The following is a 16,158-nucleotide window of genomic DNA, read 5'->3' as shown; positions in this document are numbered from 1 at the left end:
ATAGTGTGTAACAGTAGTGCATTGTACATCGGCTGGAAATGTGGAGACAATTGATTTAAAAAGGATGCTTTGTAAGTTTAACATCGAAAGTATGACTACGTACAAGAGGGAAACCATTATAGGTGAATTTGAGTGAAAGATATTTGAACCAACACGCACTGTTAATGAAAAGCTGTATTTTTATGAGCACATTCAAGTTGTGTGCTCCCCTTGATCGACAATATAGGAACAATTTTCAAATTTGAAGATCCTGATTTTGATTGGCTGTGGTGGCTTGACAAAGATGCCAAATACTAGGTCAACATGTTTTTAATTCCTTGTTTTGCCTTCATGTGTCAGACAATAAATAAAACCCTCAACCCTAGACCACATCAATTATTTTTGTTGGTTTCACTATGTGAAATCAAAAGACCAAGAACTAAGAAAATTCCGAAACAAATTGAATTTAAGTTTCAAAACAATTGTAATTTCTCTAAAATACATCAGAAATTTGCATATTGGACGAGTCCCAAAATTATGTTAACACCATACGGGGATAAACTAAGTAACGGAATGAAGCAAAACCAACCAATGTTTGTAAAATACAAGAATAGATTAATTATTAAAGTTATAAAATAAACACTAACAGTATTATCAATTAGATCCAAAATAATTCCAAAAATGTTATAACAAGTCCATAAGAATCGAATGTTCCCAATGAATTCCAGGTCCTTGAATATACTGGTCTGCTAATAATCCTGATGAATCATCAAGACATTATCTGAAGTCCTTTGAATAAATTAGCATTAGACAATGAATAATATTTTAGTCCCATGAACCTGCTGTAGTTCTAATGAATAATCCAAACAAATGACTCATCTCTAATTATATCTAAAGATATCTGCAGACTGATATTAACACAAGAACATATGAATTAAGAATCCGAAACAGAAGTGAATAACTTGCTCAGTTATCTTCTTATATACATTTCCAAGAATCTATTACGACTGTTTTTGTAACATACCCCACCTGACAGACCTTACTACTGAATCTTTTACTTCATAATACCTACTACCGTACACAACTACCTGACTTTAGTCAAATAATAATTACTCCAAACTTGTAAATGTAGTATTATGTGAAATTTGACAACATTTATTTATAAATCCTAGGCAATATACGTGTCAATATTGAAACATACAAAATAGATATAGTCATGTAACAAAAGTTACAAAAATATGGATATGCGTAACACTGATTTAAACTGCAAGATCAAAATAATAAATTATCAGATTTTACTAACTCTTAAAAATAATGTTCCTGCCAGAAAACAGAAATCAAACAGAGAAATAAAAGAATTCGTTCATTGAAGACTAATAAATATATATAGCATAACAAGATTACGAAAATATTTTATTGATGCGGAGCAAAAGTTTATAAATTAAAAAGGTGCATCTAAAAGTCGAAGTCGAGACACCACCTAGCATTGAGTTGAAGAAATAGCAAGGTTAATCATAAATAAATGAAAATATAGAGACACTAAACAGTGAATTCAAAACAGAAATAGATATATATACATTATTGTGTCTTTTTACTAAACTTTATGAGATTGGTAGAAAACTAAAATCACTAATTACATGTAGGATGATTTTAGATTTTTACATTGTATGAGATGAGACTATAACCATTAAAAGGATAGCCTGCTTAAAATAAACGTATAAGAGATAATAATACAGAGATAACCAGTTTGTGAATTATGATTTGATGCTCAAAATCTGCCACAAACATTAATTGATAAACTTTGCTCCATCGTGTTCTCGCTGATTACAAGTTGTTGCAATAAGATAGATCATTTAGAAATATTCCATTCATATTAAAAGTTAGGTTTTATATGCAATTTTCATAAACCACAACATTCAACATTTTCATTATGTTGATTTTTGTCCTGAATTACATGCACACATATCATGTTGCTTCCTCATTCAAACAAAAATATTACTTGAAGCTAATGATCAGGGTATAAATAAATCCTGGAAGGAACCAATACGTTAATCTTAGATATTAATGAAGATCTCAGTTTTGAATCAGCGCCAAGCATAATAAAGGTCGTTGGTAGCATCAAAACTAAGTGTAATTTAATAGCAGGAGTAGTAATCAGAGGAACAATGGCTACCGGCCTAGCATTCAGAGGAGGTAACATTCTGTCTGTTCATATGGCATTTTATGAGAGGCTGGATTAATACAACTATGCAGCAACAATTCCTCATTATTCATTGTGCACTGTCGCCAATGTACACATAGACAACAACATTATAATGCTCATTTTCTAAAGAATAAACATTTACTTTTAAATCAATACCAAGAATGCCTGAATCGAGCTCTTGTAACACCATCAATATAAGATAGGTAAAAATGCTCTACAAATAGAATGGGACTACATTCGTGGGTACTGTACCAAAGGTAATAATTATTTCCAGAATCCAATCAGGCGAACTTAATCATTGAGCCAAGTTCTTTCAATTGCACGCCACATGTATTTCAACTTTACTCAAGAAGTCTTTTCGATTTTTATAGCAAACAATGTTCGTGACAATTGTAATAATGTGTATAGTGTTGGTGTTCCACAGGGTGCAAGTCCTAGACATGTGCTTTTGAGACGCCAAATAAATTTGATATATCATCCTTAATTATATGAATTTTTCAACATGGCAGGCATCTAATTTCCTTATCAAATGTATGTATGTGTACACACTAAGAAACAATAACAAATATTATGAACTCAACGAGTTATTAGTATAAATAATAGCGCATTTAAATTTCCCATTTTCATGGTACCAGTACACAGTAGTATGAAATACCAACTTCAGAGAAGTTATACCTCACCTAACAGCGCTGCTGATCTCTCTCTTTTTCTGAGGTACTATATACCAGTGTGGTAGTATGGACTGGTAACTTATGGTGGATATATTTGACATGTCTTAAAGAGATCTTGGTATCACCAGCAGACTGCTCGGGAGCTCCCAGGTTAATCCAGCTCTTCTACTATTTGTTCCAGATACGTGGCTAAACCTTAAAGGATTTGACATGTGTTACTTAATCTCATATGTCTATACGATATACGTAAATGAAGTGGAAATATAATAAATGAGAAGATTTTAAGATGATGTTAAGGGTGCAATCACAAGAAGAAAGGAAAAACGTTAAAGTAAACTTAGTGATACCCAGAAATTTGAAGCAATGGACATGTATTAAAGAGACTAGGAATTCCAGGCTTATATGAGGTTTATAGAAGAATGTTCATTCGTGTATGTTCAGCCACTTACTGGCTAAATAACTAGCTATACAAAAGTTTAAGCACTGTGGGTAAGGTAAGGTTTGATAATTCGTGCAACGATTAGCACAAACCAGTTTACGTGGAAGTTAAGTGCCAACGTACTAAATTCAAAGATATTCCGATCAGTCGGCTAATTCATGATGGAAACAACATTTGTGATTTTTCAAGGGGATACATACAATTGTGTGCTTCACATTTCAAATATAGGCAAAGAGAGATAATATAAAATGAAATAAATGGGAAATTCTGATCCCCAAACTTGCAAACAAGGATGGACATTTGCATATGAGGGACATATACCTAATATTTATTAAGATCAACTGTACAGACTGAATTCCAATGATCTGTTTAAACTTTTTGTTATCCTTTTAAGATTGTCAGTTGACAATATTAGATGATGTTACAGTAACGTCCTTTGTCAAACTACAAAATTCAAATATAATCCCATATACAAGCAAAACTTTAATGGAAATTACATGTTGAGATATTTCAAGTGCAGTCAGCCAAATATCTGCCGACCAGATAAATTATAGTTCCAACTAAGTCTTATATGATGTACTGAATATGAAATTCTGTCCCAAACGTTCTAAAAAATATGGACATTTGCTCATGTGGGACGTGTAACAATATTAAGATCAAAGTTTAATCAAGTGATCTGGTTAAACACTTCTGGTCAAATTTTTAGAGAATCACTTAATAATTTTTATTTGTAATCAATAATGCTTAAAGTATAATGGGATACCAGTTTGTGCTATAATATCACTCTTTGTCAATCAATGTCTTAACCGAAATTAAGGATAAAATTTGCAGATTAGTTTCATCTTGCTGATTTCAAACACCCAACAATTATACCCGGGGAAAGTATATATGATCCATTTGACCTATATTTCTATTGATATTTTCATGCTTAGTGGGCAGTCTGAGTAGGCTCTGTTATAGCGTCTTCATCTCCGTTCTCTCATTATGTACCATATAACTATGTTTTTAAACAATTGCTGAAAGCCATACGATCAGATATGTGTTACTCATGTAACGACCCCCACTTATAAACATAAATTAGCTTCTTTGGTCCATAATAAACAGGGTAACAAATGATCTAACCGCACAATAGCAGCTAGAACAATGTCTTCTTGTAACTTTGAAATATATCTTTCCTGATCGAATTTGAACATTGCCCACAATATGAACTTTTATATGGTGTATTAATGAACTTTAACATGGCGTGGTAATATCTGCAAGATTATAATAATGAGCATCAACCACCCTATAGAGATTATAAATATGAACCTAACTGCAACACATTTTAAAAATAGTTCTTGTAAAAATTGCAAATGTCAATTTTTGGGGAATAGTTCTATGTTTAAAATGAGTATATACAAACCGTCAAATTTTTTATGTCTACTTTTAATAACAAATTTGCGATTTCAATTTAACGTTTTATGGCCATGTCACTGACAGGACTCTGATCACAATTATTTTTTACATATAGTCCTGACATTTGTTTCTCGGTACTTTCATTTCCACTGTGTTGAAATTATAAAATTATACTCAGAGATGAACTCACGGTGACGTTCTTCTCATATGTTAACTGACATTTTTGAGAGGCTGCACTGTAAATAAACCATTGTGCACTAAGGCACAAATTTCACTTATGCACCAGCAACAATGCTTCAAAACTCATTGTGCACTGTCGCCAAAATACACACAACAAAGCCGTAATGCTCATATTCTAAATAATAAATAAATTGCTTTAAATCAGTACCAAGAATGCCTAAATCTAAATCATGCGTCATCACCAAAACGAGAGGGAAAAAAATGCTCTAAACATAGACTGGGACTACATTCGTAGGTACTGAACGAGAAGTAATAATTCTGATCTGAGTCCTTTTGATTTAACGCTGCTATAAGACACGAAACATTAGGATGACCAGGTGACATTTAAACCATTTGAACGGTTGTTTTCAATGTTTATAATGTTTACTCTTTTTCAAAGAATTTCCGAGGAATCGATAAACTTTGTTAAAACTGAATCAACGCCAAAAACAGAATTTCACTTACTACAGATAACGAGACGCAAAGAACTACTTTGTAACAGTAAGCTAAATACGAAACAGTACGGTAAGTACGAACCAGCACAGAGACGAAGAGATAATACGTGTATAATTTGAAATGGTACGAACCTGGAACGGTCAGATACGCGACTAGAACGATCACAAATTGTATGGAAACGGTACGCTTACATGGTTGCGAAAGAACGTTGTAAGTACCATGAAATAATGCATATTTTATGTCATTGCTCTATTTTAAATAATTGTAATTTACTATTGTTGATGTATCAGTTGTGATAGTTATACTTCGGTATGCTTGCCGTTTTATTTCAAGTCTCTCGACCATGAAGGAATATCATCACTAGACAAGTGATTGTGTTGTATGTTTTGAAAACACGTTAATCATCCACATTGATTTAATTGCATGGTTGTTGTTAATATACATCTTGATGTTTGTTTCGATTTAGAGGAAAGACCTTTTTATCTTTGATATGGTAATAAAGGAATAAATTTTCATTGTTTCGAAGATTAGATTGATGTCATCACAGGAGTAGCACTCTTCTGGTTCCATATTTTGCTTTATCCCAGTTCAATCAACTGTAAAGACTGCTAAGAAAATGTGAATTTTATGAAGTGTTAGAGGATTTGACATCAGTTGATCCGATATGTGTATACTGTAGCCTTTTTCCCTTCTCCTTATTTTATCTACATTATATTGTGATCGGAGAATCCAGTAATTGTTCGTACTGGTAGAGACTATACAGGTGACAGAAAAAGCAACCATGGTTATTTCAAATGTCAACGACATTTCCACGGCTAGATCATCTCAACACTCGTTGATAGATGCCACTTAAAAATTACATTATTTTTAGCAAAAGCATCTTTTGCTTTCAATATTATTAATAATTTAGCTCATAAAAATCTTATGTTCTTATGTTTATAAGGAATATTAGGCACAAGGGCTACATGGTCGAGTGAAAAAACAAAACAAATGATTTGAGATATAAAATACGTCTGGACAGAGTATGTTAAGAAATCTGTTGCTTAACCCAGGACACTTTTATGGATTAGTTTACAGTAGAATATTGAACTAGCACCAACTTTTTCAGATTTTAAGAAAACAAACCTCTACAAATATTTTAATGTTGAATCGGTAGCTGTGATATGTCATGTAAAATGTCTATTTGATAACAGTGTCTTAAACTATAACTTTTATATCAACTTCTGTTATATTCTTATTATTTTATACAGAAGCTGTGAGACCCATAGAATCTTTACTAATTACATGTAAATTTGTTTTGATTGCATGACCTTAATATAAACTGTTAGCTAATTATGCGAGCCTGGATATATATTTCTCATCATCATCATTATTATTATTATTATTATTATTACTACTACTACTACTACTACTACTACTACTAATGCTAATACTACTACTACTACTACTACTACAGACGTTAATACATTGCTTTATAACTCCAAGTCCCTTTTCATTATTCTGGTAGAAATAGCATGGCGTGGAACAAATGGCCTTGCTAAGAAATAATACAACCTACTACCACTGGGAGATTGCCGTCAGCCACCAAGGTCATGGGCGGAACCCCATGAATTCTGTGCCAAAAACACCAAGGACGTACAAATGTTTGTTTACCAGCCAGAACAACCTTAGCCACGTAAAACGCAATACAGCCTGAAGCAAATCTATGAAATACGCGTGATGATTAAGAATAGTAAGTAAATTTGAAATATTAGTTAGAACACCACACACACACACACACACACACACACACACACACATCCCACTTGAACTGTAGATGCCATTAGCTATCAAATTTATCACTAGTCTGATCTTCCTGCATATTTCGTTTATGTCGCACTAGTCTTTAAGACCCAATATATACAAATTCGTACGTGAAGAAAATATATAACTAGTCTGATAATTATATACGCTAATAAATAAATGAATAAATAAATAAATAAATAAATAAATAAAATTACTTGATAAATAAATTAAAAAATTAATTTCATTAATTAATTAATTAGTTAATTAATTAATTAATATATAAAACAATAAAGCAAAAAGTGGTACTGTGTATCAAATTAGGGTAATCCTGTTAAACATTTACTCAGTTTTTGTTTTAATTCAGTCTTACTTAAAATTATTACCTATCACAGCAAAATCAATGAAGTAGAAAACAAAACATTTTTAATACTTAATTTGCTACTCAGTCAGAAGAAAAGGATTGATCTGGTCCTATGGCATCGAACGGGACTGCATTAATCCCATGTAATCTGAAACGTTGACAAGCATGATTAAAAACAATGATCCAGGTATATGTTTGGAATCCCCATCTTATTTATACTCTTAAAAAATGCTTCTGATAATTTTATATTATAGACAGTAGTCAATGGTTACATTTTTCGTGTGGCTTGACTTTATTTTGAACTGGAAAAACGTTTAAAGTCTATGTTATTGACAACCATCATACAGAGACGCTAGGATATTTAGTGTAGGCAGTGTGTATTAAAAGGAAGCGAGAACATGATTTATTGTCGTTATATGATAAGTATATAAGCTCCATAGATTTACATTTTTTGGCTCTTGGAGGTCAGTGAAGAATTTAACATTGTGTACCCTTTTGGGGTCGTAATAATGAGGGTAAATGGTAACATGGTTAGAAGTGGTTAACATCAAAAGGGGCTACATTGTTACAATGTTAGAATGGGTTGACCTCAGATGGGGCTACATTGCATCATTGTTAGAAGGGGTTGACCTCAAATGGCAAACATACTATCCAACTCGTCATGTATTGTCACCTGATGCCTAGTGGATATTTGTATATAAACCATTACCTATATGTCACATTATGTTGGCAGTGTTGGTCGTTTGTATATATTGTACTGATATAATAAATAGTTATAATCAAGGTAACCAACCCATTATAACACTAAAATGGATGTGAGTTAAAAATTAATGCTACAATTACGAAAATGTCCCATAATCTAATGTAGACTAGAAAAATGCCGGAACAGTAGACTAATTCGATTAGATTAATTGTAGAACTAAAATTACTCGAATAGAGACTGATAATAATTCGAGAACATTAGATCTGATTGGCTCAGAGACAAAAATAGCAATAAAATTATGAAACTGTAGTGGCCATTAGAGGTGACTGAAAATATCTGGAAGAAATAGTTTTAGAAATTTGGGCCACGAAACATTAAAGTTTCCAAACTAGCACGGACTTCAGCTGCACATGAGAACAATGCGAAAAAGGTAATAAATTCTGGCATAGACTAAAACAGTGGTCCAAATATTACGACGCTGTACCGGACTTCTGCGGAGATTAAAAAATATCCGAAATAAAAATATAATTATTTAGTCTGGACAAGCATTAGAATCCCAAAACCCATATGGTGCTTAGCTGAGAGTAAATTTTAAAATATGATGGAAGCTAAAAGGGATACTAACATTTATAAACTTTTACGAAATTTAGTGAAGACTAAAAGAAATTCCCCCCAAAATTTAAAAATCGTAAAAAGAGATTTTACAAATTATGAGAAATAATTAAACGTGAAACATTTACAAATTACGTTGTTTCTTACAAATTCAACATAAACAAACTATACCAAAATTAACGAAAACTGAAAAATATTGGGACACATTTAAAAATTGCAAAATGCAAAATTAAATTATTTTCAAGTTGTGCAAAATATGCATACAGATTAGAATTTCACCCTTTTTAGTGACCAACACCCAACACTCACTAAACAACTTGTTATCTTCTTACACCCTACATTTACAATCCAACAGCGCATACTTACTATCCAACAAAACACCATTTTGTCTGTAAAATTGTGAGTATGTGATTCATACTAATAGAACAAATCAAGACAAATATACTCTTTTCCTTTCTTTTCCTGGCATATTCTCCTGAATTAAGAATCGCGATGAAATTTAATAGCACATCGCTCAAGTCAGCTTTTTTATTGTTTTCCTTTTTTGTATTTCTTTACTTGTATATGTTCTTACTCTTCTACTGTTTCTTCATCTTTTCTAACCCGAAGTGCTTTACTGGAAAGGGTTCTTCTGTTTCTGCTTCTCATTTTCTATGTTCTCTTTTTTCTTGGGAACCATGAAGGCCAATGTCCTTTCTTCCTGAGAACGACAACAGGTATCTTTACCTTTGCATCAATTTTCCTGTCTTTCCTGTTCTTTGAAGTTGTAAACATTGTGGATTTTAAGGTCCTTTTCTTGACAGACATAGAAAATATCTTGCCTTTCATCTCGAGTGGAACGGACCGTAGTCTTATTGGAAGAATACTTTCGAATGACTGCCTAAAAATATCAGACGAGAGGGGCATTCTGCTTTGGCTCTTCTGAGATGGAAAACATAATGAGTGTATTTGTTTTAGGTCGAGAGGCAATCTTTATATAGGGAAAGTAATGTAATCTAGTCAAAATAAATTTGAATCATCTACTGTTATGAAACAATCACACATTTCCAGAAGCCAAGCGACGACGACGTTCTGTGGCACCCAACACTCTTTCAGATGCATTGGTAGAATATCACGGTAGATGTTTTGAAAAGGACATTATTGACCCAAATCCAACACCATTTATCTCCACTGGATAAAGTGAGTCTAGATCATCCAAAAACTAAAGTCGTCCGGAAGCAACTAAAGATTTTTATTTTTTTTCATTACAGCTACCCATAATGTAGTGAACGAGGATTTACAATGATAAATTCAAACTGTTCAAGGCCCGCCTGTTGTCATCCTTTTGAATGTACTTGTCGTAAACTTGCCCCTAAGAATCTTTTAATAAACAATAGATAACGGACATCTTTCCCACCAAAATCCCAGCATAGGTATGTCCTAGAGTCAAAAGGTTTTCTTAATTATAAAAGTAATGTGTAACAAACGAATTTTGCGTATCACATGTAATAAAATGGGAATTACTGTTATATTAATTCTAAACAATAACCTAAATATATTGACACCTCATCTAATAGTACAATGTAAAAAAGAATGAACGTGCGTCAAGTCTAGTCCACGGAAACTTCGATGCTAAATTTTTGATTTCGGTAAGGAAGTATTATATGTGAATTCTGGACCACTAGATTCTTTAAAATATGAGAATTCAACATTTTCTTTAAACGTTTTGTTTTGGGTCCCTATGACCTCTCAAGCAAAATTTGATTTAAAACACGTCTCTAGGTTTAACATCATGTATTTATATGTCCTTTATCGTGAAATTTAATGTTACAACTATCCATATGTTTCACATTATGGCTCTCTATACCAGGGGTCGGCAACCTACGGCACGCGTGCCAGACTTGGCACGCAGAGCGATTTTCAATGGCACGCGGAAGACCCCCAAAAAGGAAATAAGTGGAAAAAAAGATGTTTTTCAATGCAAGTCAAAACAACGTACGTCAGCATAATGGCTGCTGCGTGCACTGGACGGCGCCATATCATTTTCTTAATATTTATTGCATTAGCTAGGTGTCGCTACATGTCCGCTTTTACTGGACAGCAGCAGGCTATATTAGTGAGCAACGCGGCCAACGTGTTAAACGTTTATAGTTTTATTATTATTTCTTATGTTCTTGTATTAAATACAGTACCCCTAATATGGCCGGAAAAAGGCAAAAAAACTTGATCAACGCCCGTTTCAAGAAAATTGGACAAAAGAATATGGATTTATACAACAAAAGGATCGTGCTGTTTGTGCTTTCTGTTGTGAAAGTGTTGTGTGTCGTACGTCTAGTGTACAAAGACACTATGAAACCAAACATCAATCCAAGTTTAAAACATATGAAGAGAAAAGTGAAGCCATCAAAAGAGCAATTTCTGGTTTCAAGAAACAAACTGGTATTTTGATTCAAGCAGTTGGAATGAAGAATAAAGCTACTGAATATAGTTACAAAATTGTTCAGTGTGTGGCTTCGAAAGGCAAACCTTTTACAGATGGAGAGTACATCAAAGAAACGTTTTTGAGCAGTGCTGAAATTCTGTTCAGTGATTTACCAAATAAAGAAACTATACTGTCTCGGATTCGAGAAATACCAGCTTCTGCAAGATCAATTGAGAGGCGCATAACCGATTTGGCTAAAAATGTAACAGTTAAACGACTGGATTAAATCAAGCTATTGTATTTAGTGTCGCTTTTGATGAAAGTGTCGACTTGAATGACTTGTTACGCCTAGCTGTAGTCGCACGATCTTGTGAAAATAATTGTATTTATGAAGAGTTGTGTTGCTTGTTAGCTCTTCATGATACGACCAAAGCAGAGGACATTCTGACTGCATTCGTAACCTATTTCAAAAATCAGAACATCGAGTTGAATAAATTATTCTGTGTAACAACTGATGGTGCTGGTGCAATGGTTGGCAAAAAGAAAGGATTTGTCACACTTCTTGAGAATCACGTTGGACGTCGAGTATTAAACTTCCATTGCATTATACAGAGTTTGTGTGCAAAGATCTCATCATTTGGACTTGCATTTTGTGATGGCAACTGTTGTTAAGATAGTCAACTTTATAGCTTCCCGCTTTTCATTGATTCACATGGAATTCAAGTCTCTTCTACAAGAAATTGAGAGTGAATATGCAGATCTCCTGTTGTACGGCAATGTTCTCTGGCTTAGTCGAGGTAAAGTCTTGAAAAGATTCTTTTCTTGTCTGGAAGCAATTAAGGTGTTTCTTGATGAAAAAGAACAACATTTTCCGGAATTGAATGATGAGGACTGGCTGTTGAAGTTGATGTTTATGACTGACAAAAAGACACATTTAAATGAGTTGAACTTGCATTTACAAGGACAGGGTGAACCAGTACTTGAACTTTTTGGCTACTGGAAAGGATTAGCGTTGAAACTGGACATATTTTGCGGGATATCAACGCCAAAACATTCAAGTATTCCCAAATGTGAAGACTCATTGAGATCTAGTTACAGTGAATACAGATGAGCTTCAGAAGTACATTGAAGCACTCAAAGTGGAGTTTGCTAAACAAAGTCAAGATTTTCAAATTCATGGACCCATATTTTCATACCTCATCAAGCCTGACTTGCTTGATCTGACCACTACCCAATTAGATCTGGATCTTTTTAGGTGGATGGATATTGACGATTTTGAAATGCAGCATGTTGAATTTAAGACAGCAGAATTATGGACATAACAATTTGCCGAATTGCGGAAATCTCTGGAAGGAAACTGCTTAGAAAAGTCAGCTGCTATTCTCAACTGCTTGACATCCCTCCCTGAAGCATTCGTCTGTTTCAAGAAAGTTGCATTTGCTCTACTTTCAGCTTTTGGTTCAACTTATACTTGTGCAAAGATTTTCTCTCACATGAAAGCTGTTTTAAGTCCACAAAGAAGTCACCTAACACCTGAACATTCAGAAGCCTGTGTGAAGCTGAACGTGACCAAATATGTACCTGATATTGAACAATTAACCAAGAGCATGCAAGGACAAGGCTCACATTGATTGAGATACAGATTAATTACATTCAATTGAAGTTTTTAAGTTCAGTTTCTTTAATTAAATATCAATATAATAAATTCAAGATCAAATTTATTTGTTTTAATAGGAGTTTCATATATACGAGTACTTATATAATATATAAAAATATGGTAGAGCAGGTAGACTTATAGGAATATAGGTTGTTGGCACGCTGAATGAATTAGAAATCCTACTTTGGCACACTATTATCAAAAGGTTGCCGAGCCCTGCTCTATACTATCTAGCGGGACATTTAACAATAAAACTGAACTTACGAACCAGTACACCCAAACTTAGTGCTCTACTAACTACAAACCACTATATTGACACCACGTTTGAAGTGACAACCACCCAGTTATCTAGTATCCATCACACAGTTATATAATATCAAAATCCTGCTCTATACCATCAATACACCTTTTGGAATGACCAACACCCAATTATTTACCATCCAGTATCCAATTATCTCTTATGCAACACTCAGTCTATATCATCAATACACATGTAGAGCGACCAATATCCTACATATACTATCCAATACGCTGTTAAAGTGACTAGCACCAAGTTATCTACTATCCAGCATCCCCACATTTCATAGGCAACTAAAATGGGTAGGAATATGCACAACCTATCCTTACAAAGACGTAAAGTACTATCAATCAACAGGCTAGAGGCTACAATGTAAAAGAAGAGGAACTGAATCATACACAAATTCACACTATCACACACAAACATGGGTTGGAGTGTTTACAAACACTGTACCTACAAATATACTTATATGCTAGCATTCAATAAACGTAAGGGTAGTTAAGAACATCTGTCCTATTTGTATGTTTGCCATCATGTTTTAAGACATGCTTTCAGGCTACAGTTTTAGGGATTTTTAATCTTTATGTTTCTCAAATTTGCCTTTCTTTAAAAAATTTCATCTTCCATTTTCTTCTACAAATTAAATTTACCAAAGCTCATTTTTTAAATTTTCATTTTAAAATTGTTTTTCAAAATTCGTTTCTTAATTTACATTCTCAATGTTAACTTTAAAATTGTCTATTCAATTTCATTTTCAATAATTCATTTTTTGTCCCAATTATAAATTTTAATTCTTTTATCATAAACAGCATCGATTTTCATTTTCTGATCTCATTTTTAATTAAGTGTTTTAATTTTTATATTTTTCATTTTTATTTCTTAACTTTTCTTTTCAGTTTTCACATTTCACATTTGACTTGCGCCCTGTGGAAGTCTTACCAAAAGCGGGCAACGACATCAAACTCTGAGCAGAACGACAAACAATTATCCTCTCCTTTATTGCTTGCTGCGTCGAGGGGGTGGGTGGGGTGGGGGCTTATTAAGCAAAACATGTTGATTTAAAACCTCGTGTTGACCTGTTATTGTATTATGCAAACATATTCACTTTAGAAATGTTCTTCACGTTCTCTCTCGTCTATCTCTGAAATATCATATCCGCCTACCTAATCTGATGATGTTTTCGTTCACGCACACGTAAACTTTGGTATTGTGCTAGGTATGTTTGTATGATTTCATCTCTTTTCTTTTATATCATACCCTTTTCGTCGGAAAGTAGGCATGGAGTTTTGAACATAACAACAGGAGCTTTGTATATGTATGGGGTGCTGGATCGTGATCGAAAAAGTAGGTGCTGAATATTAAAAAAAACAGTGGGTGTTGGCATTTTTATTTCTAATATTATGTTGTACACCTAATCGATGTGTTCCTTTTCTTCAAATACTTTTAATTCGGATTTCATGTTCCATATGTATGATTTACACATGGATTTTAAATTTCGGAATCATTAAAGCATGCTTACACCGGAAATGATTTCTAATTTTTTTTAAATCTCAAAGCTGTACAAAGTGTTAGTGACGAAAGAAAACATCAAGAACGAAGATAACGTAAACTATTTAAGGAAAATGGAAGGTAGCATTGGACTTATGGAATATCCGCGAGGAACTAAAATATTCCACCACTCTCTAGCATTTATTTCACCTATGCATTTTGCAATTTTAATGTCTCCGAGATGTTTTTATATTTGTCTGCATGAAGCTGATGCGGTTGTCTTTGGGGTTAACCACACTAGAATTATTCTAGTTAACTAGTTCGGAGAAGTCTGAGTAAGAACTTTGTTTTAGCTAGCTGGTTTTTGCTAAGTTCAACTTTAACTTCTTGATATGGTATTATTTTAAACTGTGCTATTGAATTACGAATTTAAGAAAATCAATACGTATTTTCCACGGACGTGTCAATGTCGCTCGGCTACCCGCGTCCTTCAACAACAGAGTCTTGTCAGAGAGGATCACAATAATACATTATTAATTATCAACAACTGGGCAACCAGCCAGATTAACAATACGTGCATGAAAGTCTAGTCCAACCACGGACTGCCTAAACAACTATGGACGTTTCAACGAAACGTAATAAATCAGGTATAAGGAATTGAAGTCGTGCCGGGATTTCTGAAGACCCGAGTCAATGTTTTGATGAAAGTGCATGTATGACCACAGTTCGTGATATACACGTGCTACTTGATTATCAGTTTAACCACAGAGAAACTTCAGACAACTCCTAATTTGTCAAATGTCATGGTATTACGGACCTGTGTGTCAGCCCTAGCTACATCTTCAAACGCGATGACCATTTGTCTTGATCCGCTGAGACCATGTTTGGTATTTATTTGAAATGTAAACTGTCCCGGAATATTAATGACTTGTATGTGGTCTGCGGTGAGCGCGGGAAACGAAAGCGTTGACGCGGTTCCAGACTGCATAAAAGACAAGAAACGCCCTTCTGTGGTCAATGAAGAGATTACGCTGGTATCCACAATGTTAATGTTGACAACTTAATTTTCCAAGCCTCGCCTCCATCGTTGGTGATACCTTTACGGATTAACATTACTGTGTGTTAGACTCCTGCACTTGTAATTCTATTTTAAATGGTTTGAGGTCGCTAGCCAGGTATAATCCTAAATATCTCGCCTGCTTCGAACTATCAACACCTTTATAGTGGTTTCGCCGCTTGCATCCAAATGCAATCCGTTTTCCATTGCCATTCTTTCAATCACCAAATGTTGTTCAACAGCATTGTTGATAGTTTCGCCAACCAGCGCTGGCATTGTTGATGTCGATGGATGTGTAACTTCTTGTTGAAGGGTAACAGCATTTGATAGTGCCTGAGTCACTAATCGTAGCAGTCGATCTCGAATAGATTGAACCGTTTGCAATCCCAGATTTTTCGACGATGCGCAAAAACGACGTTGAAGCTGTCAACGAA

The 16,158-nt window shown here is 34.0% G+C and overlaps 1 long non-coding RNA gene across 1 annotated transcript; it reads left to right on the top strand.

The window, feature by feature from the left end:
• The first annotated feature begins 5,471 nt into the window (after positions 1–5,471).
• LOC149795580 (uncharacterized) lies at positions 5,472–14,196 on the top strand. The gene is made up of 3 exons (XR_016422126.1): positions 5,472–5,572; positions 6,870–7,094; positions 14,076–14,196. It is a non-coding gene; the product is annotated as an uncharacterized LOC149795580 (long non-coding RNA).
• Positions 14,197–16,158: the final 1,962 nt, after the last annotated feature.

The sequence above is a fragment of the Sinohyriopsis cumingii genome, chromosome 7 (assembly GCF_028554795.1).
Source record: "Sinohyriopsis cumingii isolate HCF-2022 chromosome 7, ASM2855479v2, whole genome shotgun sequence".
Classification (NCBI taxonomy): domain Eukaryota; kingdom Metazoa; phylum Mollusca; class Bivalvia; order Unionida; family Unionidae; genus Sinohyriopsis; species Sinohyriopsis cumingii.
The sequence above is the reverse complement of the archived record's forward strand: the minus strand, read 5'-3'. Positions and strand labels throughout refer to the sequence as shown.